Consider the following 25,261-nt stretch of genomic DNA (forward strand, 5'->3'; position numbering starts at 1 on the left):
TGCTTTTGAACTGTGGTGTTGGGGAAAACTCTTGAGAGTCCCTTGGACATCAAGGAGATCAAACCAGTTCATCCTAAAGGAAATCAGTCCTGAATATTCATTGGAAGGACTGATGCTGAAGCTCATTAACTTTGGCCACCAGATGCGAAGAAGTGACTCCTTGGACAAGACCCTGATGCTAGGAAAGATTGAAGATGGGAGGAGAAGAGGACGACAGAGGATGAGATGGTTGGATGGCATCACCGACTCGATGGACATGAGCTGAGCAAGCTCTGAGAGATGGTGAAGGATAGGAAAGCCTGGCACGCTGCAGTCCATGGGGTTCCAAAGAGTTGGACGTGACTGAGCAACTGAACAACAACAACAACAGTTGGTCTCCAATTCCTTGTTATCTCTTAATCTGTATCTCCTACTAGTTCTTTCTCTAGTTAAACCATGACCGATACATTACCCTGTTCACAGAGGTGGTTCCTGATTACTTTATAATGAATAGTGTGATGCAAAGCATGGATCCTAATTCATCAGTCTATTCCTAAGTTATAGGTTATTAAAGACTTTTGCTGTGTGAGAAATGCCTCTGTGTTGCAGACTTTTCATCTTGTAATTTTCTGGTCTAGAGTATATAGGGAGATAATGTTTCTGTAATTTTAGTTGTTTTGAAATTGCCCTGTTTACTTGTTTGGAAGGAGAAAAGTAACTGCTGTGCTTTTTGATTTACCGTATTCAGTCATTCAATGTAGACTATGTGAGCACAAGGTTTAAATGTGAATGTTCTAGAGCACCAGTGCAGAGAGCTGATATGGGGGAGTGTCAGTTATTCTGAGGTTGCATTCCAGGATTCTGTCATATGCTGATATAGTGCCAAAGCATATGGAATCTCCATATGGTGTTTCTTTTGGGCTTTTTACCACCTGTAATCTAGCTGATTTTCATTCATTTAAATTTGTCCAAGAGGTAAGCAAACTAAATATGGAAATGGAAATAATATGCCAGTGTTAAAATGCTGAAGTTTGGGATGAGTTACTGTTATTATACTAATTACCAAGGGGAGAAAAATCATTAAATGAGTGCATTAGTACGACAGCAGTAGTGTTTCTATCACCTCATTAACAGCGGGAAGCAGCGTATCCATTTCTGACTTGTGGAGTGGAGAGGGAAATTAATTTTTTTATTTTATCGAGTCTTCATTTGAAGATAGAGTTAGATCATTTGGGGCATCTTTAAAAGGAATAATGAATTTAAATATGTCTTCATGGTTCAGGAATAATGGTATTGTGAATGGCATTTGGCGTTTTGATTGTGTTATAAAAAGTAATAAAACTGGTTGCATTCTGACTGCATGGTATTGCAGTTGTTTTGTATCATTAAGAACCTTTGATTTCAGAAATGAAAAAGCAAAAAAAAAAGAGGTTCCATTGAACCATGATTTTCAGACCTCATAAAGATGCTTCTCTAAGCTCCAGACAGTTATTGGTTTATGTATCAGCTAGCATTGTTTTACCTTGCATCTTAAATGTTTTAGCTTCTCTTCAAAGTGACTGTTTTAATAGACAGGGAAAAAGTCATCAAACATGTCTTGGTGCTACTGTTGTTATATAAAACCAAAAGGTCCTTCTTGTTTACAGGCTAGTGAATATTTAGAACTTTTAACCAGAGGTATTTTATTTTACCCCTGTGTTAGGGAAATTGAGGGATAATTACTGATATTTGAAATTATTTCAAAAGCCAGATACCCTAGGCATTACCTCCTTTCCACCACAGCCAACTTCTAGGAACATGTAGCAGATCAGACAGTTACTGTAGGTTCCCTTTGCTAAAACTCAGTGGTGACTTGGAATGAGGGAGGCAATAAAGAGATTTCTCCCAACTGGTGATCCATACACATCTAATCAACACAGCCAGCCCAGTCAGCCTCCACCATATTCATAGCCCCTGGCAGTGACTGGTGCAAAGTACTAAACATCATCTTTTCTTGATAATAAAAAATCATGTTTTTCATATTTAAATGTTTCTGAAAGCAGGGCACGTCTTACCATTAATGTTATGTTTACCCATCTTTTCAAGCATTTTTATTAAATATTTGAACACAATGTGTTTGAGCTATCAAAGGAAGGAGCACAGTTTACTAACTCCCTTATCTCTGATCTCTTTGCATGTTGCATATTTGAAGGGTATCGGATTAATACACACAAAGCTGTAATATAACCTTTGCCATTGACCAGCGGATCAGTAACATTGGTCAAGTTGCAATATCTCAGGCACTGATTCTTTACTGATAAAATAGAGGCAGCATTTTATATCCTACTGAATTTACAGAATTATTGTGAGAATCAAATAAGTAATGCTATTTTATGCTTAAAATAAATACTCTATGCATAAAGTATTTTGTGAAGTGATATACATGTAAAAGATTCTCTTATATTACAATGTGTCTGTAATTTATTTTTTTCCTTCCCACTGCCTCAGTTAACTCAAGTCTTTTCCTTCCTCATGTTGGGATTATGTCTGATTTGCTACTAAATAAATTTCCCATCTCTGGCTTTTATAGACTGTGTTGAGTAGCCCTGAAATATGATTCCAAATATGCTACTTTCCTTTTCAAGACTTCTTCATGCTGCCACTTGTCTACTCTGCCAGCTGTTATTTTCTCCTTATCCTTCTTCCTCCCATTCCATTCCCTCAACTACGCGCTATGCTTTAAATTCTCTACTTGCCACCTGTATGCCTTTGAACGTGCTGTTACTTCTACCCAGAGTGCTTTTCTCCCTTTCAAAGCTAGTTTATATTTACTCAGCAACATCTGCTCTTTTTTTCAAGGTCCATATCAAGTACGAATTTCTACCTTTATTTATTTCCCATACTTTACCAGACCTGATTTTTCTTTACTAGAGATGTCATAGACATTGGGAACCAGGAATAAGGGTTGAGAGGCATTATGATCCAGTTTGAATTTCTGTTGTTCCCAACACAGTGAGAGGTGATCTCAGGTTTTATTCTGCTGTTGGAAAATTAAAAGTTGTGGTAGGTTTTTATCTGTCGTGTAGCATGTCACCCACCACTGTCTTCCGTCCCTACCCACATCTCTTCTATGGTACTTATATTTTCCTTTACTTATTAAGTGGATTGATGGTATGCAGATCTATAAATATTCCCTTTTTATATAATATACATTTTAAATAAATCTTATCATGTAAATTCTTAGAAAGCATGCTGTTTAGAAGAATACAGCAGTGAGCTGTGTTGAAAGTAAAAATTCACTTGGTATATTGAAAAATTTCATAGTTTATCTGTTATGTAAATTTAGATTTTTATACATCAGCCTTTCTTAAGTAATACTGATACTTTATCCCATGTTAAGTGGTAATGTCTGTAAGAATGCAGCCCTGGCCGATTCCTGAAAGCTGTAAAATGCTCATAGGCCATATTACCTTAGGTTGCTCAAGTTTTAAGTTTTAGTTCTCAATCATTTAATACTGTGCTCTAGAAGTCTTCTTTGCTAGTACGATTTGAGTAACAAGAATCGTGGAAAATAGGTTTACATTCTAACTTTCTAAGCTCTCTACGTCAAAAATAGATTTGTTATAATCTTTGTCAATTTCAAAATAAAGCTCTGAATATCTGGTAGAGAATTTCATTGCTTCTGTCCTCTCGCCTTTATTCAGTGCTAGGCCAGTATTTACATGGGCCTGCGTGATCTGTGCTTCACAACCTGCAACAAACTGACTCACCTCCCCCACCCCCAACAAAATTGCCGTGAACCAGAATTCCAATCATAGGGCTCATTTCAGGTTTTAGGTTTTGTGGCCATTGTCATTTCCTTTTCATTACTATACCTGAACATGCTCTTTTCCTGGGCCTGCCTGCCATGTTACAGGTGAGCATCCTGCATGTCCCTTTTATATAGGAGAGCCTCACCTGATCTCTCAAGAGTTTAATGTCTTCTCTTTCCTGTTCCATTACCTCTTTATATATTAGCAACCATTACATTGTATGCATGTTTTTATTTATCTGTTTCTTTTATATATTAGCAGTCATCGCATTGTATTGCATGTTTTTATTTATCTGTTTCTTTCCACAAGTCAACTGTGAGACCCTAATGGGCAGGGTCTAATTTACTAATTTTTAAAAACCCTGTGCCTTGCAACCTACATGCAGTAATAAGATTCCTTCTGTTCTAATTCCCCATAGGCACAGCACTGTGTCATAAAACATAGAGAAACCTCCAAGACTGATATGGATGAAAAAATGTTTGGGAAAGCAGTGGATTAGAAGTTATTGGAAAAACTGAATCTAGCCTGTAATGCCCCTTGGGTATGGATTAATTCCTGTAACATAGAATGATCTGGGGCAAGTTATTTATCTGAATAACAGTGAACAAATATTTATTGAGTCCCTATCAGCCTAAGGGACTCTATTAGATGTGGTTTTTCTGTGTATAGATTAAGGTGTATAAATAGATTGTCAGACTAGCAATCATTAAAATGCCTTTTTTCTTTGCTGGTGACTGAGTTTGTGGCAGTTAAAAGATGCTAGTACTGGGGTAGCCAGAAAGTGCATTCATAATAGCTTACAGAGAAATGTTAACAAATAAGTGAAAGTCGCTCTGTCATGTCTGACTCTTTGCAACTCCAGGCCAGAATACTGGAGTGGGTAACCTTTCCCTTCTCTAGGGGATCTTCCCAACCCAGGGATCAAACCGAGGTCTTCCACATTGCAGGTGGATTCTTTACCAGCTGGGCCACAAGGGAAGCCCACCCCAATACATTAGCCATGTGTTAATAACTATTTTTTGCAGGTCAGATATTTCAAGTCTTGTCTTCATAGATAACCTGTAACTTTATTCTTTTAAAGATGCTTTTATTTCTTTACAATAGTAATACTTTTGAGTAATACCTATGTTCCCCTGTTTTTAATTTGATTTTCTTTTTAGTAAATTCAAAGACATTAAACTTGCCCCTCTGAGAACTTAGGTTTATATTGAGAAGCCTTAGGGTGTCTTAAGATGAATACAAAGAGAAAGCACACAGGCTTTTGAATGGAAGGGCCTGGGTTTAAACTTTGGCTGTGCTACTTCAGCCGCATCATTTGAAACAAATTTACTTCAGCCTCTCTGCCATTTTGTCATCTACAAAATACAATTGGGTATGGATGTGAGAGTTGGACGGTGAAGGAAGCTGAGTGCTGCAGAATTGATGCTTTTGAACTGTGGTGTTGGAGAAGACTCTTGAGAGTCCCTTGGACTGCAAGGAGATCCAACCAATCCATCCTAAAAGAGATCAATCCTGGATGTTCATTGGAAGGACTGATGTTGAAGCTGAAACTCCAATACTTTGGCCACCTCATGTGAAGGGTTAACTCATTGGAAAAGACTCTAATGCTAGATAGGATTGGGGGCAGGAGGAGAAGGGGACGACAGAGGATGAGATGGTTGGATGGCATCACCAACTCGATGGACATGGGTTTGGGTAGACTCCGGGAGTTGGTGATGGACAGACAGGCCTGGCGTGCTGCAATTCATGGGGTCGCAAAGAGTTGGACACGACTGATTGACTGAACTGAACCTCATAGGTAGATAGGGCTTCCCTCATAGCTCAGTTGATAAAGATTCCACCTGCAAGGCAGGAAACCCCGGTTCGATTCCTGGGTTAGGAAGATCCCCTGGAGAAGGGATAGGCTACCCACTCCAGTATTTTGGGGCTTGCCTTGTGGCTCAGCTGGTAAAGAATCTGCCTGAAATGCAGGAAACCTCGTTTCGATTCCTGGGTTGGGAAGATCCCCTGGAGAAGGGAAAGTCTACCCACTCCAGTATTCTGGCCAGGAGAATTCCATGGACTGTATAGGCCATGGGGTTGCAGAAAGTCGAACACAACTGAGTGACTTTCACTTTTACCTCATAGGTAAGTCTGAGGATTAAATGATATAATGCAAATAAGACTCTTTAACAATATTATCACATATACTCCATATGCAACCATTTTTGAAGTAAAAATTCCAGTTTGGCATATTCCTCCATAGCACGAAAAATGCGGTTTTGAACTTGCAGAATTTTGAATTTTCACATTTCATATGGAACCAGATAAGGTAAGTACCTAAGTGAAACTCGCTCAGTCATGTCCAACTCTTTGCAACCCCATGGACTGTATGTAGCCTGCCAAGTTCCTCTGTCCATGAAATTCTCTGGGCAAGAATACTAGAATGGGTAGCCACTCCCTTCTCCAGGAAATCTTCCCGACACAAGGAGAGAACCGGGTTCAAAGCAGGCATATTCTCCTCTGCATTGCATAGCTACCATATGAAGTAGCTATGCTTTTTATTGTAGCATTGCCAGATTAGGTAGTTCCTCATATAAGTGGGGTGTGTGCATCACTGAGAAAGATGTTCATCCCTGGATGATTTTTTCTCCAGCTTTATTTTTCCTGTCAGGTGTTGCCCACAGTTAAGTTGTTGTAGTGTAGCTTGGTACCTGTGCTCTTCAGCTTGTCACCAGATATGTTCTTAACGGATTGTTGTAACTTTAATGAAATCCAGTCTTGCTGAGTCACTGAACCTGTTTTCTCTTGGAAGACTCTTTACGAGACCTGACAGATCACCTCTCCAGAGCCTTCAGACGTCCTGGCCCTCTAATTCTTCTCCATAACGAGTTCTGTGCTGCATGATGAAATATTCATGTTCAAATAGGTTCTAAACTAATTATCTGCAGCCAGCAGTTGCCACTGCAGTCATTTGCTGTTAGCTTGGCTCAAGTTAATGGCTTGTATTTCAGTACAAATAGTCCCTTCTGGCTGTTGCCTGTTGCTGATTCTTATCCTAAATGGAATTTCCTTACATATCTAGAGTTAATTCTTCTTATTTTGAAAGGAGGTGTTTTTTTTGCCCTATTGTTTCCATCCCCGTTTTTTCCCCCATTTTAAGATGACTCGTTCCTTGTGATTCATCTCCCATCTTTAATCCTGCATCACTGAGAAATTCTGTCCATTCTGTCTATCTGGACAACATTCTTATGCTGTCCAGACAGAAAAAGTCAAGTCCCAAGTTTGCATTTAGTAGGAGGTACCGTGTCAGCTTTTTAAAGAAACAAAGCCAAGTACCGTGGTAGGGATGAGTGTGTGTATAAGAGAAGCATTTCTGCGTAGATGCTGGAGACCTACAAAGGGAGTGTTAGGATAGGAATTAACCATTTGGGGAAGAATTGGGGGCTGTATATGAGGGAGATAGGGCACTGATGGACTGTTTTTTTTGTGTGTGGGTATTGGTGGAAACGAGTGAAATGCTAAAAGAGTGAGTGGATTCAGGAGCAGAGAGAGGACTGAGAACTTGGTCTTGGTCTTGGCGAAATCTGCAGTGATGAAGAAGTGAGAAGGAAAGCAGCCAAGCCAGCAAGGAAACCTTCCTGATACCTAAGGACTAGATCAGCTTCACTGCCCAGGACTTTCTTAGACACTTCGTGCTTCCTTCTGTTTCAGCAGCAAGGGCGTGAATGAGTGTCAATGAAGTTAAGTCAAAGAAAGAGAGTATGTTGTTAGATTGATGGAGGGTGGACCTCCTTTGGAGTGTTTAAGTGTCTCTACCTTAGTGTTGGTCATTTACCTCTTCAGAAGAGAGCAGCTAACCTCAAACAGATAACCGGGGTGTTAGACCATGGAGACAAATACTCAGCCCTTCAACATAAATAACACAGCTTTCATTCAGCCTGATTTTCTTAGAATGCTGTGATCATTACACTCTTTTCAGTACCACCCAGCCTCTTTCCTCCTTCCCAAGTACTGGATTCTATAAAATGCCCCTGAAGACCTCAAACAAACTTTCTGGCCCACCCAATAAAACAAACACAAAAATCTCAGATTGCACCTTGGTTCTCTGCCCGTTAACTGATATATACATTTTCTAAATGGCCTAGAGATTTCATGAGCCCAGTGCTAATGATATGATTTTAAAAATCAAAGCTTTCCATTTTTAATGAACATCTTAAAAAATAAGAATTTTATTTTCAATAAATAGAGTTGTTAGATTCATACGCTTAGAATGTGTCAGGACGTGAGATACAGGTGTTTGGTACATAAAATATGCATGATTTTTACTGAGTTCTGAACAGCAAAGAAAATTCTCCTGACACTAACTGTCCAAATCCAGCAGTTCGTTCTCCTTCGTACTTAAAAGAGCCCGTGCGTGGGGAATTAGAATGCTAAGTGTTTTCCCCTCACGCGTTGTCTCTGACCTGTGTCATATGTTTGTTAATTCATCTGCTTTTTATTCCTTGATCAAAGCCAAAATATGTCTGTGAAAACACCCACGGTGAAATGCTTCCTGAAGGAACTGTTAGCTGGCATTTTGGTTCTTTTTTTTTTTAAGTAAAAACATTTTTGCCCTGAAATCTGTTAATAAATGTAATTCCCAGGAAATGTGTAAAAGGAACATCGAATAACAGCAGTAGAATTGTGGCTTCTTAGAGTTCAAATAAAGCTTGAAATTAATCAAGAATTACTGCATATTTTAATCTGCATTCATTTTCTAGGTACAACTACATAATCATCAATTTCTTCAATTAAATGTATGAACAATGCTTTCTTTTAAGTTCATGAAATACCTGACGCATTTTTGGGGAAGTGGGTAAAATATTGACTAATTTAATGTGAAAAATGTGTTTAAATGAACCCCTCTTCCCTTTAATGGTGGAACAATAATCTTGGCAATTACAAACAAATATTGTACATAGTTTTTAAATTTCTATTCCTTTTTTTTTTCTGTTTTCAATTTTAAAGGAGTTAATATATATATGTTTTTCTGGTAGTCCCCTTAGGCTATGGTTATGCTCACTGAAAAGATATGAGATACGAATTTTGTTTAGTGGTAGCCTGATTGTTTAAGATATTTGACAGTTAACCCTGTTGGTACTTCTTCAAATCATTTCATAAACTTTCAGTTGCTCAGAAAAGGAATGCTGCTAATGACTGTTTTTAAGAGGAGAGTGAGAGGGCAGAAGGACCGTCTATGCTCAGCTGTGGTACCTCCAAGGGGAACAAGCGGCCAGCTTCATTAGCCCTCTGTACTGTTTTAAGACTAAAGGGTATAAGATGAGAAATATATGATAATATACAGTAATTATGTAAAATGCTCATTACATCTATGATTTTAAGCAGTTAAACTAATTGTGCCAAACTTTGGTTTGTATTTGGTATATGTTTCTCTTTCTGTTTTTTTCTTACTGAAGTGCCTGTTCTGATGTCTTGACCATTTTTCTGTACCTTTTTGTTAACTTTTTTGTATGTATTATATATATCCTTTCTCTTATAAGTGTGGCACAATCATTTTCTTCCACTCTGTTGCTCACTTTTTAAACTTTGTTTATGGTATCTGTCATGCAGAAGTTTAAAATTTTGTGTCAGTTATTATCTTTCCTTTTTTCTTTACAGTTTCTTATTTCTTAATATTGTTGAAATAAACCTTTCCAACCTCAATGGACTTTCCTGGGGAATCAGATGGTAAAGAATCTGCCTGCAGTGCGGAGACCCGTGTTCAATCCCTGAGTCAAGAAGATTCCCTGTAGAAGGGAATGGCTACCCACTCCAGTCTTCTTGCCTGGAGAATTTCATGAACAGAGGAGCCTGGAGGGCTACAGTCCATGGGGTTGCAAAGAGTCTGATACGACTGAGCTTCACCTCAGTATTAAAGAGAACACTTTTTTTCTATAGTCCATAGTTAGATTTTTCCTTATTATAGCTAAAACTTGCCATCATTCTATTTTCCTTTATCATATTTAGGTCTTTAATACATATGGAATTTATTTTTGTGTAAATGTGCAATAGGACTTAATTTTTTCAGATGTGAAATTGGTGATGCACTCACCTTCTATTGGTTAATCCTGGCCTTTCTCCGGTGATTTGAAATGTATACTAGTCTCCACATACATAATTAGGTTTTCTTGATTTCAGATGAAAAGGAGGCAGCTTAGTGAGCTTAAGAGAAAAGGGGTAATTATTCAGAAGAGTGGGCTTTTTCTCTGAACCCCAGAGCAGGAAATGCGGCTGAGCCTTGGGAACAACTCTGACCAGTGAGTCAAACACCAACAGGTTTTCATTCTCTTTCTCATTTCTCATCTCTCTTGTCTCTACATACTGGCTCTATTGTTCTTTCTCACTGTAGACTGTCTTTTTGTAACTGGTTCCTGAGCTTTTCATCTACCCAGAAAGAGACACTCTTTTGGTCTCTAGTCCAAAAGTCTCAGTTTGGGTCAGCTGCCTTTTTTGTGTCCTGGAAATGAAGTCACGTAAAAGCACAGCCAGCCCAACTAGAGCCATCTGGAAAAAAGTGTGGTGACTAGTAATAGATTAATACTTCCTTAGATGCCTACTGTTCCTTAGGTATGTGGATTTGGTTCTGAGCTCTGTAGAAATGATAATTTAGCTGTTAACCCACGCCTGTTTTAATTCAGTGCTGTGTGCTGTTGTCCTTAGAAAACTGTAGGGCAAGTACCTTCTTCTTTTTTTTTCTCTTTAAAAATTACTGCTGGCTGATATTTATTCTTCCAGATGAAGTTTAGAATCAGCATGTCAAGTTCCACTATACATGCCATCATTTTTTCCAGGGAAGCATATTGAATTTATAGATTTATAAGCTGAGAATTAGCTTCTTATTCTGATACCCAAATCATGGTATGCCTTTTTTATTCAGTCTTTCTTGAATGTTAAGCTATCTTACATGGCCATATTAGTGTCAAATGAATGTTCATTCCTAATTTGTGCTTAACCAAATAGTGCTTCATGGAATAGTAATAATTTAGACAACATGTGAGTGAAGGACATAAATAAAGGTTTCCCCCCTTCCTGCTGCTCAGGAATAACTGTTTACCTTGAGGGACATGATGGGACTGCATCTTCCATGGGGTAAAAACTGTAGGATACAGACAGCGATTGGCACTTGTTACAGTTAGAAATGCATTCACTTCTAAGTATCAGGAAACCCCATTGTACAGCGGGAGTTTATTACTTACATGAAAAGTGTGAAAATGGGCAGTTGGTTCCATGACTCAATGAAATCAGAGCTGATTCTGTACAGTTCTTTTGGCTTTTGTCTGCTGGTCACATGATGGCTGCTGCAATGACAGTCATTATATCCATGCTTGAGGCCGGAGGATAAGGGATGGGGAGTGTGATTTAGTCCCCTTGTCAGAGACAGGAAAGGTTTTTCAGGTCACCTCAGGTCTTGTGACATGGCCATTCCTTTATGCAGGGAAGGTTGACAAAGGCAAGCATATGGCACTTGAGTCTCTGTCTCAGGAAGTGGGGTTGGACTGGCCTTGTGTGGCCATTTAACACCATCTGTCTTTGCAAATAAGGTGAAAAGTCACTCTTGAAAATATTTTAAGTTGTGTAAACCCAGCTTGGTAACATAGGTGATTAAGTTCTTCTGCATCTTCTTTAACCAGGATTTCCCTGTATCCCTTAATTGATTCTTCATTTTTTCCCCCTCAGGGATTTCTAAGAAGCCTTTTTTCCTACTGGCCTACCACCTGGACAGTGCAAGACAGCGTCCTGGAAACCCTGAAAGTCCTTTACACTTCATTTCCATCTGTTTTAAATCTTTGATTCTTTGATACTGGATGGCCTTGGTCATTCCTCATGAGTTGGAGTGGTGACTCTTATTTGTGTTTGTCCATTTCCTTTTTAGTGTGAAGAAATAGTTGAACTTCTGTGAAGGTGCTTTTTCTCTCTCCATCAACTTTGCTATCCTGTTTTGGACTGCCCATGCCCAGGAGTAGGTTTCTGCTCCAGTGATGATAAGGCCACATCTGACCTCCAGACTAGACACTCATGGTGCTTCTTTGATTCCTGGTTCCTTTGCCTCTCGGAATCACTGCCTTGTACTTCTGGTTCACATGCTTCTCTAAATCCCATTCATCTGGCACTTGCAGACTTGTCATTTTTATTAGGTCTCATTGCTTCAGCAGTTATGGCAGACCCCTGACAAATAGAGTTCTTTCTTTCCTCGGAAAAATGTTAGCTTTATTTTAGCCATAGCTGTTTTCACAAGTGTGTGAAGAACTGGAAAATTGCAATTAGTTTCAGATAAGCACAGCTGAAATATTCTTGTTTTGTACCAAGGCAGTAAATTGAAAGGAGGTTCGAGGGCATTGAGTCATTGTAGTTTCTAATGATACAACGAGTGTATTATGGGGTTCATGTGTCCTTCTGGGACCTTGTTAGTTATGAAATCTGAAATAAAAGGATCTTAATGTGTCCTTAGTAATCCTCATACCTCTTAATAAGAGCTTTTAATTTTTAGTCCCAAGTCATCACATTTTTGTATTGCTAGCCCCCCTGTGGCCAAACTGAATGCTTGACTAATTAATTTTTAATAATAGAAAGACTCATTAGGAATTGGGGATTCCCCAGTGGCTTAGCAGTAAACAGTCTGCCTGCAATTCAGGAGATACAGGTTTGATCCCTGGGTTGCGAAGATTCCCTGGAGAAGGACATGGCAACCTGGTCCAGTATTCTTGCCTGGGAAATCCCATGGACAGAGGAGCCTGGTGGGCTACGGTCTATGGGGTTGCAAAAGAATCAGACAGCTGAGGGACTAAACAACAACAGTGTTAAGAAGGGGCTGGTCTGCTGGGATAGACTGGTGACTCATGAAGACATATAAAGAGGATAAAGTCAATTTGGTCCTTTCAGTATCACTTAAAAAAATTGTTTTTAAATGGCTGTTGCAGGACAAGGAGTACTATTTGTAGTCAGCCTCGTGGAGTTGAGTGTTATATTTCATTTATTTGATCTGTCCTGGTGGGTTGTCACACCCTGGCATTAGTGGCCATTTTTAATGGCATATGAAATTGAAAGAAACTGAAGTGTTGGAAGGAAAACTGTGGTTTTTAATTATTAACGTGTTGAGAATGAAATGAGCTTTTTTTTTTTTTTTTTAAGCCTAAAGATGTGTATGTTTTTAAAAAGTAAATCAAACTTGGGCAAATTCTCTCTTAGGAACATCTGTAAGCATTGAGTTTAATTGCCCTGCAGCTGCTGTTGGTTGGGAGGTTTCTAGTTATGTTCCTCCATTGTTACATGTCACTCTCTGCTTTTCTGCTGTTGCGTGAGTCACATGGGTTTGCTTGTGTAGAAAAGTTTAAGAGGCTTTAGTTATTTTTAAGATTCTAAAGATAAGTGCGCTTCTATGTTAAAGTCTTTTCTCCAAACACCAGTTAACAGTTGAATCGAATCTCCACCAGCTGGAGCCTAGTTATGTGTGGTTTGAGTGGGAGGCGTCTGATGCGTGGTCTGTCTTGTCTGTGTTTTCATGCAAGTGGATTTGGTAAAAGTAGGTGGCATAAGTTAGTTGGAACAAATGCGCCAACTCCTGTACTAGATGAAGACCTTGCAAAATAAGGCCTTAAGACACAGTAGTTCAAATATACTGGCTTTTATACTTTCAACATGAATGCAAAATTGGGTGATGGTATTAATACAAATTTGTTTTCACAGAATTACCAGGTATTGAGTTAATTGCGCATTGAAACCACTGATTATGACATCAGCTATTTTGTCCATCTGAATTTTCCTGCTGAGTTACTCTGTGGAGCCTAGTTCTATAAAACAGAATTATATTTCAGTGGTGGGTTGGCACACTCTGGCATTAGTTGTCATTTTTAATGACAAGTGAAAGTGAAGGAGACTGTGAAAAAAAATTAAGGTGCTGTCAATATTTTATTTTTATTAACTTGGGTATGAATCAAATTGAGCTTTATTGAAAGATCATTTGCTATACAGGAATTCTTTTATTTTGCCTACCCAGGTGCTGATCACAGTCTAGTGCCCACCTTTTTGCCCTCTTTCTCCACTTATTTGAAATAAATCAAATTATTATTGTTCAATCACTAAGTCGTGTTCGACTCTTTTCAACCCCATAGACTGCAACATGTCAGGCTTCCCTGTCCTTCACTATCTCCTGGTGTTTGCACAAACTCATGTCCATTGAGTTGATGATGCCATCCAACCATCTCATCCTCTGTCACCCCCTTCTCCTCCTGCCCTCAGTGTTTCCCAGCTTCAGGGTCTTTTCCAGTCACTCGGCTCTTTGCATCAGGTAGTCAAAGTTGGAGCTTCAGCATCAGTCCTTCCAATGAATATTCAAGGTTGATTTCCTTTTGGATTGACCGTTTTGATATCTTTGCTATCCAAGGGACTCTCAAGAGTCTTCTCTAATACGTGCCATACTTTTAACTATACCTTATTAAATCAACCTCTCATGACCCATTTTGAAGGTCAGGACCAAACTGCTGAGCTTTGGTGAGTGACTAGTATTAGACAAGCTGACTTTCACTTTTCATTTAATAATGTTTTAATGTAGTATGTTAGGCTTTTGACATGTAACATGAGGAGAAAGAGGAAAGAGATATATCAACTCACTGAGGGTAAAATCATATCCTAACTTAGCACTAAGCTACAGGTTATTGTGGGACTGCAAATTGAGGCTTGCAAGTTGAGCTTGCTAAGGTCAGCTCCAGCTATCTGAATTGTAGTATTCAAGGAGTTCCATGATCTGAAGTTTCACCCCTCCAACTGCAGGTAACCCAGGGTTCTAATCTGGTGAGTGGGGAATTGCGATAGAAATCTCTTAATTTATAGTAGTAATGTTGAGTTTCCCAGCTGTACCATTTTTAGTTTGAATTACAATCCCAGTTAGTGACCCTGGGAAAGACTTTTCCCATTCAGAACCATAGTAAAATGGAGGTAATTAGGAGCCAAGCATTGGGCATTCATGGTGGAGTCAGTAGGGAAGATCATAAACTGGGTGGGTTCTCTCAAGCCTGCTGTGTCCAGGGCTTAACTTCTTTTATTCTTGGTTTTCTCATCTGAGAGATGGTAACAGTAGTTAATAATGGTAGTTACCTCATGGGTTTGTTTATGGGCCTTAAAAGAAAATCCATGGAGAGTACTTAAAATAGTGCCGGGGACATAGTGTTTAATGAGAATGTTGGCTGTTACAGGTGCTGCCTACTCAAAGGAGTTAACTTAGATGCAGACTTGGTTAGAAATAGCTTAGGGAGGAGTTAAGTCTAAGCCAGTGGTTCTCACACTTTACGCATGGATCAGAATTAACCTTGAGGATGTTTCAAAACTTGTTATTGGGATCTACCTTCAACAGTTTTGAATAGGTTTTAACTCTGGTGTAGAGTTACCAGATAAAATATAACTGTCAGTTGCTCAGTTATGTCTGATTCTTTGTGACACCATGGACTGTAGCCCACCAGGCTCCTCTGTCCATGGGATTCTCCAGGCAAGAATACTGGAGTGGGTATAGCCATTTTTTCTCCAGGGGATCTTTCCTACCCAGTGATCAAACCCAGGTCTCCTGCATTGCAGGCAGATTCTTTACTGTCTGAGACACCAGAGAAGACCTGGTGGGGTTCTCTGTAAAATATAGGATGCTCAGTTAAATTTGGATTTCAGATAAACAGCAGCTAATCTTCAAAACATGTCCTTTGGGGCATTTGGAACATACTTATACTAAAATTTGATTTAACTGAGCATCTCATTTATTGTTTTGATACTGCTAAATCTTGCAACTCTAGTCTGTGTAGGGCCCGGGAATTTGCATGTTAAGCAAGTTTCCTCCCAGGTGATACAGCTGCTGCTGGTTCAGGATTACACTTAGAGAACCTCTCAGTACCTGCCTTGGATGAAACTGAGGACTGTGGTGACAATTGGTTTTAAATGACTATAGCTAAAGACTTAGATAAAGTTCCCTGCAAGCTCAGAGGACCTCAGAGACAGAATGCAGTAACTGTTAGTGTCTAAACAGTGACACAAAGGTCCATCTAGTCAAGGCTATGGTTTTTCCAGTAGTCATGTATGAATGTGAGAGTTGGACTATAAAGAAAGCTGAGCACCGAAGAATTGATGCTTTTGAACTGTGGTGTTGGAGAAGACTCTTGAGAGTCCCTTGGACTTCAAGGAGATCCAACCAGTCCATCCTAAAGGAAATCAGTCCTGAATATTCATTGGAAGGACTGATGTTGAAGCTGAAACTCCAGTACTTTGGCCACCTCATGCAAAGAGTTGACTCATTGAAAAGACTCTGATGCTGGGAAAGATTGAAGGTGGGAGGAGAAGGGACGACAGAGGATGAGATGGTTGCATGGCATCATCGACTCAATGGACATGAGTTTGAGTCAACTCCAGGAGTTGGTGATGGACAGGGAGGGCTGGTGTGCTGCAGTCCATGGAGTTGCAAAGAGTCGGACACAACTGAGCAACTGAACTGAACTGATCATTTATAAAGGTATATAAATGAATTGGCCTAAATGAAGATAATAGATTCCATTTTTTTTTTGCATGATTTTCATTTAGCCATATCTTCATGAATTTCAGATTTATAGCCTTTTAATGCCAGCAATTATTGGGCTGGGAGTGAGAGGGCCAAGGGCCAAACTTGAAACTCAGCTGTGCTTGATATTTTCTCTTTAAGTCAGAGATCAGAAATTAATCACACAGAAGTACTGTGAGAGTAGTTACTTCATGAGCTTTAGGATTAGACAGTTATTTAACCCTTCCATGCCTCAATCTTCTTACCTGTCTACTGCAAATAATAGTACCTATCTCATAGTTTGGTTGTGACTGTGATAAATTGGAGTGCACATACAGCATGGTTTAGCGTGTAGTCAACACTTAAAGGTCAGCTAAAGTGGGATTAGGATTAACACATCTCAGATCTTCAATTTGGTGGATAAATTCTTAAGGCTTCCCTAGTAGCTCAAATTGTAAAACATCTGCTTGCAATGTGGGAGACCCAGGTTCGATCCCTGGGTTGGGAAGGTCCCCTGGCGGGGGAAATGGCAACCCACTCCAGTGTTCTTGCCTGGAAAATTCCATGGACAGATATGCCTGGTGGGCTGCAGTTCATGGGGTCACAAAAGAATCGGATCCAACTTAGGCACTAAACAGCAAAAGATCCTCTGATTAAAAATGCATATTTAAACTTACTTGGTTTATTTCCCACCAGATTATTTCCACGCATGCAGGAGCCATGCTTATTTTCTTCTATGTTATCCTTACTGTTTAGAACAGTCTTCTTTATAATAAGTGCTCAATAAATATTTGCGGGAAGAATGAAGAATGGCTACCATTGACAAATACTTTAAATAAACTCTGTTTTAAAGATTGTAATGTTAGTTATAGGTAATCTTGTTATATAGGAAGATTGTTTTTAGGGGTATAATGTTAGACTGAAGGTTTAGAATATTCTAAACAACAAACCTTGGAGAAGGACATGGAAACCCACTCCAGTGTTCTTGCCTGGAGAATCCCAGGGTTGGAGGAGCCTGGTGGGCTGCCGTCTATGGGGTCGCACAGAGCCGGACATGACTGAAGCAACTTAGCAGCAGAAGCAGACAGCAAACCTGGGCATATATACAGAATCATACAGAATGTCAAGAATAAATCGAAAGGCTTTTTATGCATTTGTGCATTTTTTTTTGTTTAAGTGCTGATGTGAGAAGAAAGTCACTTGGTTTTCCCCCTGTCTTTCTTTTGAACTTTTTGGTACACTGAAAGTGAAAGTCACTCAGTCGTGTCTGATTCTTTGCGGCCCCATGAACTATACAGTCCATGGAATTCTCCAGGCCAGAATACTGGAGTGGGTAGCCTTTCCCTTCTCCAGGAGATCTTGCCAACCAAGGATCGAACCCAGGTCTCCTGCACTATGCTACCTTAACATTTTTTTTTTTATTTTTTTAAAGTGTCATTGTAAATAGGTAATAAACTCACATACTTCAGGATTCCAGAGTTTAAAAATGTTTATGGTAAACATCTCCCTACAAGCTCTAACACCAGCCACCCTGTTAGCTTTCATTTCATGGGCAGAAGGAATTAGGACTCTGAAGTCTGCCAGCCTTCAAGATAATGATGACGCAGTTCAGCCTCATTTTAGAGTTTAGGAGAGGAAAACCTAAGGAAGTTTCATTTTTTTTTTTTTTTTTCCTGAGTGTACCAGCCCATTTGATGGCAGAGATGTGATTAACAGTGAGGTTCTCTGACTTGCTTCATTGGTCTTTTCAACATGTGCTGCTCCTTTGTTATAGTGGTCCTTGATTTTCAGTGCACCCCTGGTGGTACTTGGTAAAAAAATACATATTGCTGGTCTCCACTCTCAGAGATTCTGTTTTGGCCGATCTGGTGTTTGGGACCAAGAATCTACCTTTTAAACATGTGTTCACTCAGATGGAGATGGTACTTGTACTACTCTGTGAGAAGGATGGTCCTTGTCCTTCATGAAGCTGGAGCACATGGATGTTATACTGCCGAGTCTCCCATCTAGGAAGTGGTGAAACCAGGACTTGTATTCATTCCTCAGCGTCTTTTTTGATGTGTGGTTTTCATGTTGTGGGAAGTGAAGTGGCCAATTCCACCCAAGGTTGGGAACAAGATTTAGAAAGCAGCTAAAATCAGTGATGATTCACGGCTTAGTGGGACACTGGCTTGTTAATTACCAAAGGAAAACTGCCCAGCATCAGCCACCTTTAAGTAGGGATTAAGATTATGACAACTGATGTTTAAAAAATGATTTGATTTGAGACTATTTAGGGATGCTAATTTAAATACTAAGATCTTTGCACTTTCCAATTGTTATGCTATTGCCAATCTCCAGTGGCCGTTCTGAAGCAGACAGTGGAATTTAGAATTGTTTCAAAACTCTGCCTTTAAGTAACTTATAGAAGATCTAAGTTAAATATATAAAAAATTAAGGGACAATATTAAAGGGACTATTAAGTGATTACTTGTGTCATGTAATGTTTCCAAGAGACAGCTGTGAGTCAGAGGAGTGACCAGATAATCCCTTTGATGTTCCACACAGCCCAATGGACCAGTGTCATCAGACAGAAGGGAGCCAGTGAATGTAAACATTACTCGTAACAATTAATACCTTTTGAAGGAAGTTTATTGAAAAATTAAGGGTTTACTGTAAAAGTAGATGTGGAGATTTTCTTTGTTGATGAGCCATTGGTTGAAAATAAACTGAAGGATGGTAGAAAGAATCTAATGGAGAAGACAATAGTATTTATGAATGAAAAATTTGTCAGTAGGTTTAAAGCAACGAGGCAGTTATTTATGGTCATATTTGTTTGTGCTTAGAGAGATTTTAACACAACATTCCAGTCTATTTTCTTTTGTCTCCCCATCATTACAGCCTGCATTCTTTTCTAGAATGCTGTCTAAATTTTTGTTCCAAATTTGCAGCGATGCAAACGGTAAATCTGAATCATAGCAGTGAATAAATTGAATAGGCTCCAATGTGAACCTGCCTGGAAAAGATGACTGGAACTGAAAAATCAATAATCTTAGGGGAAAAGCTTGTAGAAGCTTACTCAATATAAAAATAGCAATAAATCAAGAATCATAAACAACCGAATTGCTTAGATAATCATTTTACTTTGAACCACATAAACAAAAAGTATTGATAGTTTCTGCCTATGTATCTGAAAGATTTCTAGCTTTTGAAAAGTTACAGCAGAATGAAGCAACTACAAACAAAAAATAAATAAAAGAAATTCCTTCTGGCATGGAAAAATCACTTCGGGACAATAAAATAATAAACTTTAGCGAAGGTATGATACTGATTTCAATAACTGTTGGGTGTCTGGGGAAACTTTCGGAACATCTCTAAATGCCATCATGCTGAAACAGCATGCTTTTGATTGCTGATGAATAATCCACGAATAGTGATCAATAGCTCAATATGAATCATAGTGACTAAAATGGTGACTTCATCTCCTACTCATGACTACTAGAAAAATTCCCATTTAATAAATGGACTTCCTAACTACGAATATGGGGACTATTTTGGGAAAACAGTCTATTATTTTTGAGTTTTTCAGTTAGATATTTTCCATTTACCATGGAGCCCTAGCCAGATTGTAAGGTAATATTTAAGGATATGCCCATATGATAAAGCACTTACTATATGTAGGGTAATATGAAATTGTACTAATTGTGAAAACAGTGTGGTCGTATATGGCTGTGATAATACATGAATGTTAGAGCTTAAATACAGTTAATATGTTGACTTTAGGGTCCCCATCCAGAACCCCTTTCCCACCTCCCTCCCCATCCCATCCCTCTGGGTCATCCCGGTGCACCAGCCCCGAGTACCCTGTATCATGCATCGAACGTGGACTGGCGATTCGTTTCACATATGATAATTTACATGCTTCAGTGCCATTCTCCCATATCATCCCGCCCTCGCCCTCTCCCGTGGAGTCCATAGTACTGTTCTCTTTATCTGTGTCTCTTTTGATGTCTCGCATACAGGGTTATCTTTACCAATTAACTAAATACCATATATATGTGTTAGTATACTGTATTGGTGTTTTTCTTTCTGGCTTACTTCCCTCTGTATAATAGGCTCCAGTTTCATCCACCTCATTAGAACTGATTCGAATGTATTCTTTTTAATGGCTGAGTAATATTCCATTGTGTATATGTACCACAGCTTCCTTATCCATTCATCTGCTGATGGGCATCTAGGCTGCTTCCATGTCCTGGCTATTATAAACAGTGCGGTGATGAACATTGGGGTACACGTGTCTCTTTCAATTCTGGTTTCCTCAGTGTGTGTGCCCAGCAGTGGGATTGCTGGGTCAAGGAACCTCATTTTAAAGAGTCTAGAAACTGAGATCTAGAGATGGGAATTGACTAGTTATGACAGAACAATAGTAATTCAGTTCTTTGCGGGTGGTTGGTGTCATCAGTCCAGGTAGGCCATGAAGCTACTGAGAAAAGTTGAGGAAGGACTAGCTTCAGTGACAGAGTGGAGATAGGGTAGTACCTGTCTCATCCTCTGGCAGGCCTTCACTTCTGGTCCTCTGCTTGGGCCCATCCAATCAGGAATCATCGGAGGTGAGTCTAATAAACAGGAAATTCGGGAGCCAGGAAAGTGTGGTAATACACCCCAAAGTATATAGAGTCCTGTGGAACTTCATTGACTTAGAACTCGGCCTTTAACTACTAGCCTGGAGTTTTGATTTGCAGCTTTCAGGGTTGTATGCTCATGTGTTAATTGTGAATTAAAGATGCTGGGAACTTTACTGGTGCTGTGACAAAATATGCCTCAGCCTTGTAAAATTTTTAAAATACCTTTGGTTTAGTGTTATAATTATTACATTTATCATTTAGTACATAAAACACATTTTATGTTTTCAAAGCAATTCTTAGTATCATTGGCTTTTAGGTAAGACTTCTAATAAGTGACTGCTCTTATTAGTACTTTGGGTGATTATACATTATTATTTATAATCCATGTCTGAGATGAATAAGTAGAAAGTATGTAGTATGTGAAGAGATAGCGCTGGCTCTTGAACTTGCCACAGTGTGTGTGTGTGTGTGTGTGTGCACACACTCATGCTCACATGTATGTCATGTATGTATATAATACATATGTAATTATGTATGGTCATATATATAACGGAGAAGGCAATGGCACCCCACTCCAGTACTCTTGCCTGGGAAACCCCACGGACGGAGGAGCCTGGTAGGCTGCAGCCTATGGGGTCGCTAAGAGTCGGACACAACTGAGCGACTTCACTTTCACTTTTCACTTTCGTGCACTGGAGGAGGAGATGACAACCCACTCCAGTGTTCTTGCCTGGAGAATCCTAGGGATGGAGGAGCCTGGTGGGCTGCCGTCTATGGGGTCGCACAGAGTCAGACACGACTGATGCGACTTAGCAGCAGCAGCAGCATATATATAATTGTATATACAATCTTTATATATAAAAACTATATATAAATATAATATTTAAATATTTATATATACATATACCAAAGCACACACCAGTGCTTTTAAAGATATATTTAGGGAGAGAATTAGACTTATTTTAGATTATAACCTGTTGAAATAGATTGTAAGCTCCTTGAGCGCAGGCAGTTTAAAATAACCTTGTTGTTACTCTCACTTAGAGACGCTGAATAAAAATGTGTTGATTGCTATAGTTTCATTACTAAGTAAGTTGAGTACTAAGTAAGGTGGCCATGTTTTCTGAAGTATAATTAAGGTGAGGGCTCTTTCTGTTGTCAGCTTGTGTAATGCTGATCTGCCAGCTGCTGCACGCTGCCTTTATCCTGAAGTGTCTGTGCTTCACTTGTGTGAAATATGGAGCTTGTGATCAACACAACCATGGCTTCTCTGAAGCGTACCCATCCCTCTCTTGGTAAATTCTACTTTTGTCTCATGCTGGCTGCTCTTCCTTGCTTCTTATTAGAACTCGCCTCCGCCCTTTTCACCCAAATACACCTTTCTGAAAAGATGTTATTGGCAGAGATGCTTTTTGGTGATGATTTGGAGCCCCTTAAGCTTACAACACTATCCTTTATCTTCCATGGTGCTAAAAAAAAATGTTAGAAGCAACTTTTTAGAAGTAATATTTTAAGAAAAGTGATACCATTCATAAAATGGATTCATGGTTCAGTATGACTTTGTATTACCTAATCAATGAATTGTTCACCAGTAATCATATAATTGTATTTATGATCATACACATTTGTTGAAAGAATTGTGCTTAATTCTTAGCCTCAAAAGTTTTAAAGTGACTTTTTCCCCCCAAAGGAAGTGAGTATGTGTTCATTATATGTACTTTTGGAGGTACTGCAGTTCTTGATTATCTCACAGATCTAACCTGTCAACCAAATCTTGTCATTTTTCTCTTTCATTTATATTTACCTGCTGTGGCTTCATAACCTCATCATTCCCACCGTGTCTTCATCACCTCACACCTGCATTACTGTACACCTACACTTGTCTCTCCTCATTCTGATCCATTCTGTATACTATCTTCTTCAGGGCATACTATGTACATCTCGCCTGGAAAGCATTACAAAGTGTACAGGAGAGGTGTTGACTTGTAGTAGAACATTAACTTTAAAAAGAGCTCCCCCTCACCTTAAAACATAATTATGGGTCCATAGCACATACAGTACTGCTTTAGATGCTGATAATACTTAATAAACATTTAATGAATTGGCGGTATACTTGATTTAAACATTTTCCTGCTTTAGTGATAGGGTATGGGAATGGGGTGGCTGTAGAGACAGGTCCATCTCATATGTTCAGTGTCAGCATCAGTTCTGGGAATGAGGAGACACTTTCTTGAATTTAAAGTTGTCATAATAAGCACAGTGGAGCCAAGTGGGTTTATAGCATGGATGGCACCCCTCTCCGTCCACGCTGCTTTGATGCCCAGTGGTGGACAATTCCAGCGTATTCTGGGGAGTGGTTGTAACAGTTTTCCAATTTTCCCCTTGCCTTTCTTCACCTCCAAGTTCATTTTACATGAAGTCTCCCCGGTCCCAGAAGGCCAGTCCATTTTTGCATTCCTCGGTTCTGATTTCTTTTGGCAGAAAGACTAGATGTGGTTGACAGATTATATCTGAAAAGGGCTCTCTGGTAATTGCCTGTTCTGTTCGGTGCCTGTGTTGCCGACAGATGGGCACAGTGAATGTTGAAAGTGTTCTGGACCTCCACACGCTCCTTCAGCTTGCGAGTGGTGAGCCCTGCCAGCATTTTTCTTATTATCTATTAGCAATTTTCAAAAGAATCGCTTGGATCTTTACCTCTTTTTTTTTTTTTTTTAAACGTAGAACTAAATCACATTTATGGTGAGGTTCTCTCCCACCTCTTCTACTCCCCCCTCATTATATATATTTCTTTGGAATAAAGAGAATTCTCAAGATGTTAGTGCAGGCTGGCATGAATGGGTGCCAACAGTTCTTTCAGACTTGTGAAAAGATTTATTTTTTGCCTGAGAATTACACATATGGCCTAGAATGATAATATTAGGATCTGTGTTGGTTGAGATAATTGGCAGATCACACCTTAAGAAAAGTGATTGGTTGGCTTGTCTCTTTTATTTTAATCCGTTGTCTCCATCACAGTCAAATCATCATTATGTAGTATATTCCTGTGCTGTTAAAAAAAAAAACAAAAAACCTCTTTTAACCCATTTATAGGGGGCATCTGTTCACTGAGCTTGAATTATTGAAAACATTCTCTTACATTGTCCAATTTAGTAACAGCCAGCAAATTCTAAATGAGCAAAGGAGGGGATCCCAATAATCCCAGCTCTATAAAGATGATTTCTTAAGGGGAAGGGGCAGTCACCACCCTGATAACATTAGAGATGATTTTTTTGCTGCTGTTATTCAATCGCCAGGTTATATTCGACTCTTTGTGACCCCATAGACTGCAGTACTCTAGGCTTTCCTGTCCCTCACCATCTCCTAGAGTTTACCCAAGTTCATGTCCATTGAATCGGTGATGCCATCCAACCATCTCATCATCTGTCACCTCCTTTTCCTCCTGCCCTCAATCTTTCCCAGCATCAGGGTCTTTTCTAATGAGTTGACTGTTGACATCAGGCGGCCAAAGTATTGGAGCTTCAGCTTCAGCATTGAGTCCTTCCAATGAGTATTCAGGGTTGATTTCCTTTAAGATTGATTGGTTTGATCTCCTTGCTGCCCAAGGAGATGATTTTAGATAGTCTCAGTAGAAAAATGTTCAGAAGTGAGAAATGAGACCCCTGAAACCCTCTCAATGAAGACCGGTTATCACCATGGAGACAGAATACTGGACTGCAGTGTTCTGTTGGAGAGGGAACTGAGAGGCCTTAACATCCATAGAACTCGTCCATCACACAGCAAGTCTTTATTGAGGTCCTTGAGATTTAGGGCAAATGAATCCATTCATTTAATTTCAGTGATGACAAATAAAAGTGATGACCTTTAAACTATCCACAGTCATGGTAATTATTAATTCAGCCTTTGTATAATTACTGACATTGTACAGCAATCTCATAACAGCTGATTCTTGTGAGGGTAACAACAGACATTTATTTCTGCTTATAAAAAGATACTAAAGGTAAATTAACGTGTTTTTTTTTTTTTTTTTTTTTTACTTTCTAGTTCTATTCACTATTTGTATCCATATGAGTGTGTGAATGAGAGAGAAAAATACGTTCCAGGTTGGATATTGTTTTCATTTACTAGTAAATAGAGTAAGATGCTCATATACTTGTAGGCACAGAAGCTTGGACTTGGCAATCTCTTTCACAATGTAATTTAAAACTGTGTGTGTATTAATCACTCAGTTGTGTCCAACTCTTTGAGACCCCATGGACTGTAGCCCACTGGACTCCTCTGCCCTGGAATTCTCCAGTCAAGAATACTGGAGTGGGTTGCCATTCCCTTCTCCAGGGGATCTTCCCAACCCAGGGATTGAT

General features: G+C 39.3%; 1 protein-coding gene and 1 long non-coding RNA gene across 5 annotated transcripts in view; one reads left to right on the forward strand and one right to left on the reverse strand.

The window, feature by feature from the left end:
* Positions 1 to 25,261, forward strand: part of EXOC4 (exocyst complex component 4) — an 875,766-nt gene that overhangs the window by 376,133 nt on the left and 474,372 nt on the right. The gene's annotated exons all lie outside the window — the stretch shown is intronic.
* LOC145523152 (uncharacterized) lies at positions 23,875 to 24,596 on the reverse strand. Its single transcript, XR_014066388.1, has 2 exons — positions 24,275 to 24,596; positions 23,875 to 23,949 (listed from the first exon to the last, which is right to left on the reverse strand). It is a non-coding gene; the product is annotated as an uncharacterized LOC145523152 (long non-coding RNA).

The sequence above is a fragment of the Giraffa tippelskirchi genome, chromosome 10 (assembly GCF_054371585.1).
Source record: "Giraffa tippelskirchi isolate mGirTip1 chromosome 10, T2T-mGirTip1v1.2.pri, whole genome shotgun sequence".
Taxonomy (NCBI): Eukaryota; Metazoa; Chordata; class Mammalia; order Artiodactyla; family Giraffidae; genus Giraffa; species Giraffa tippelskirchi.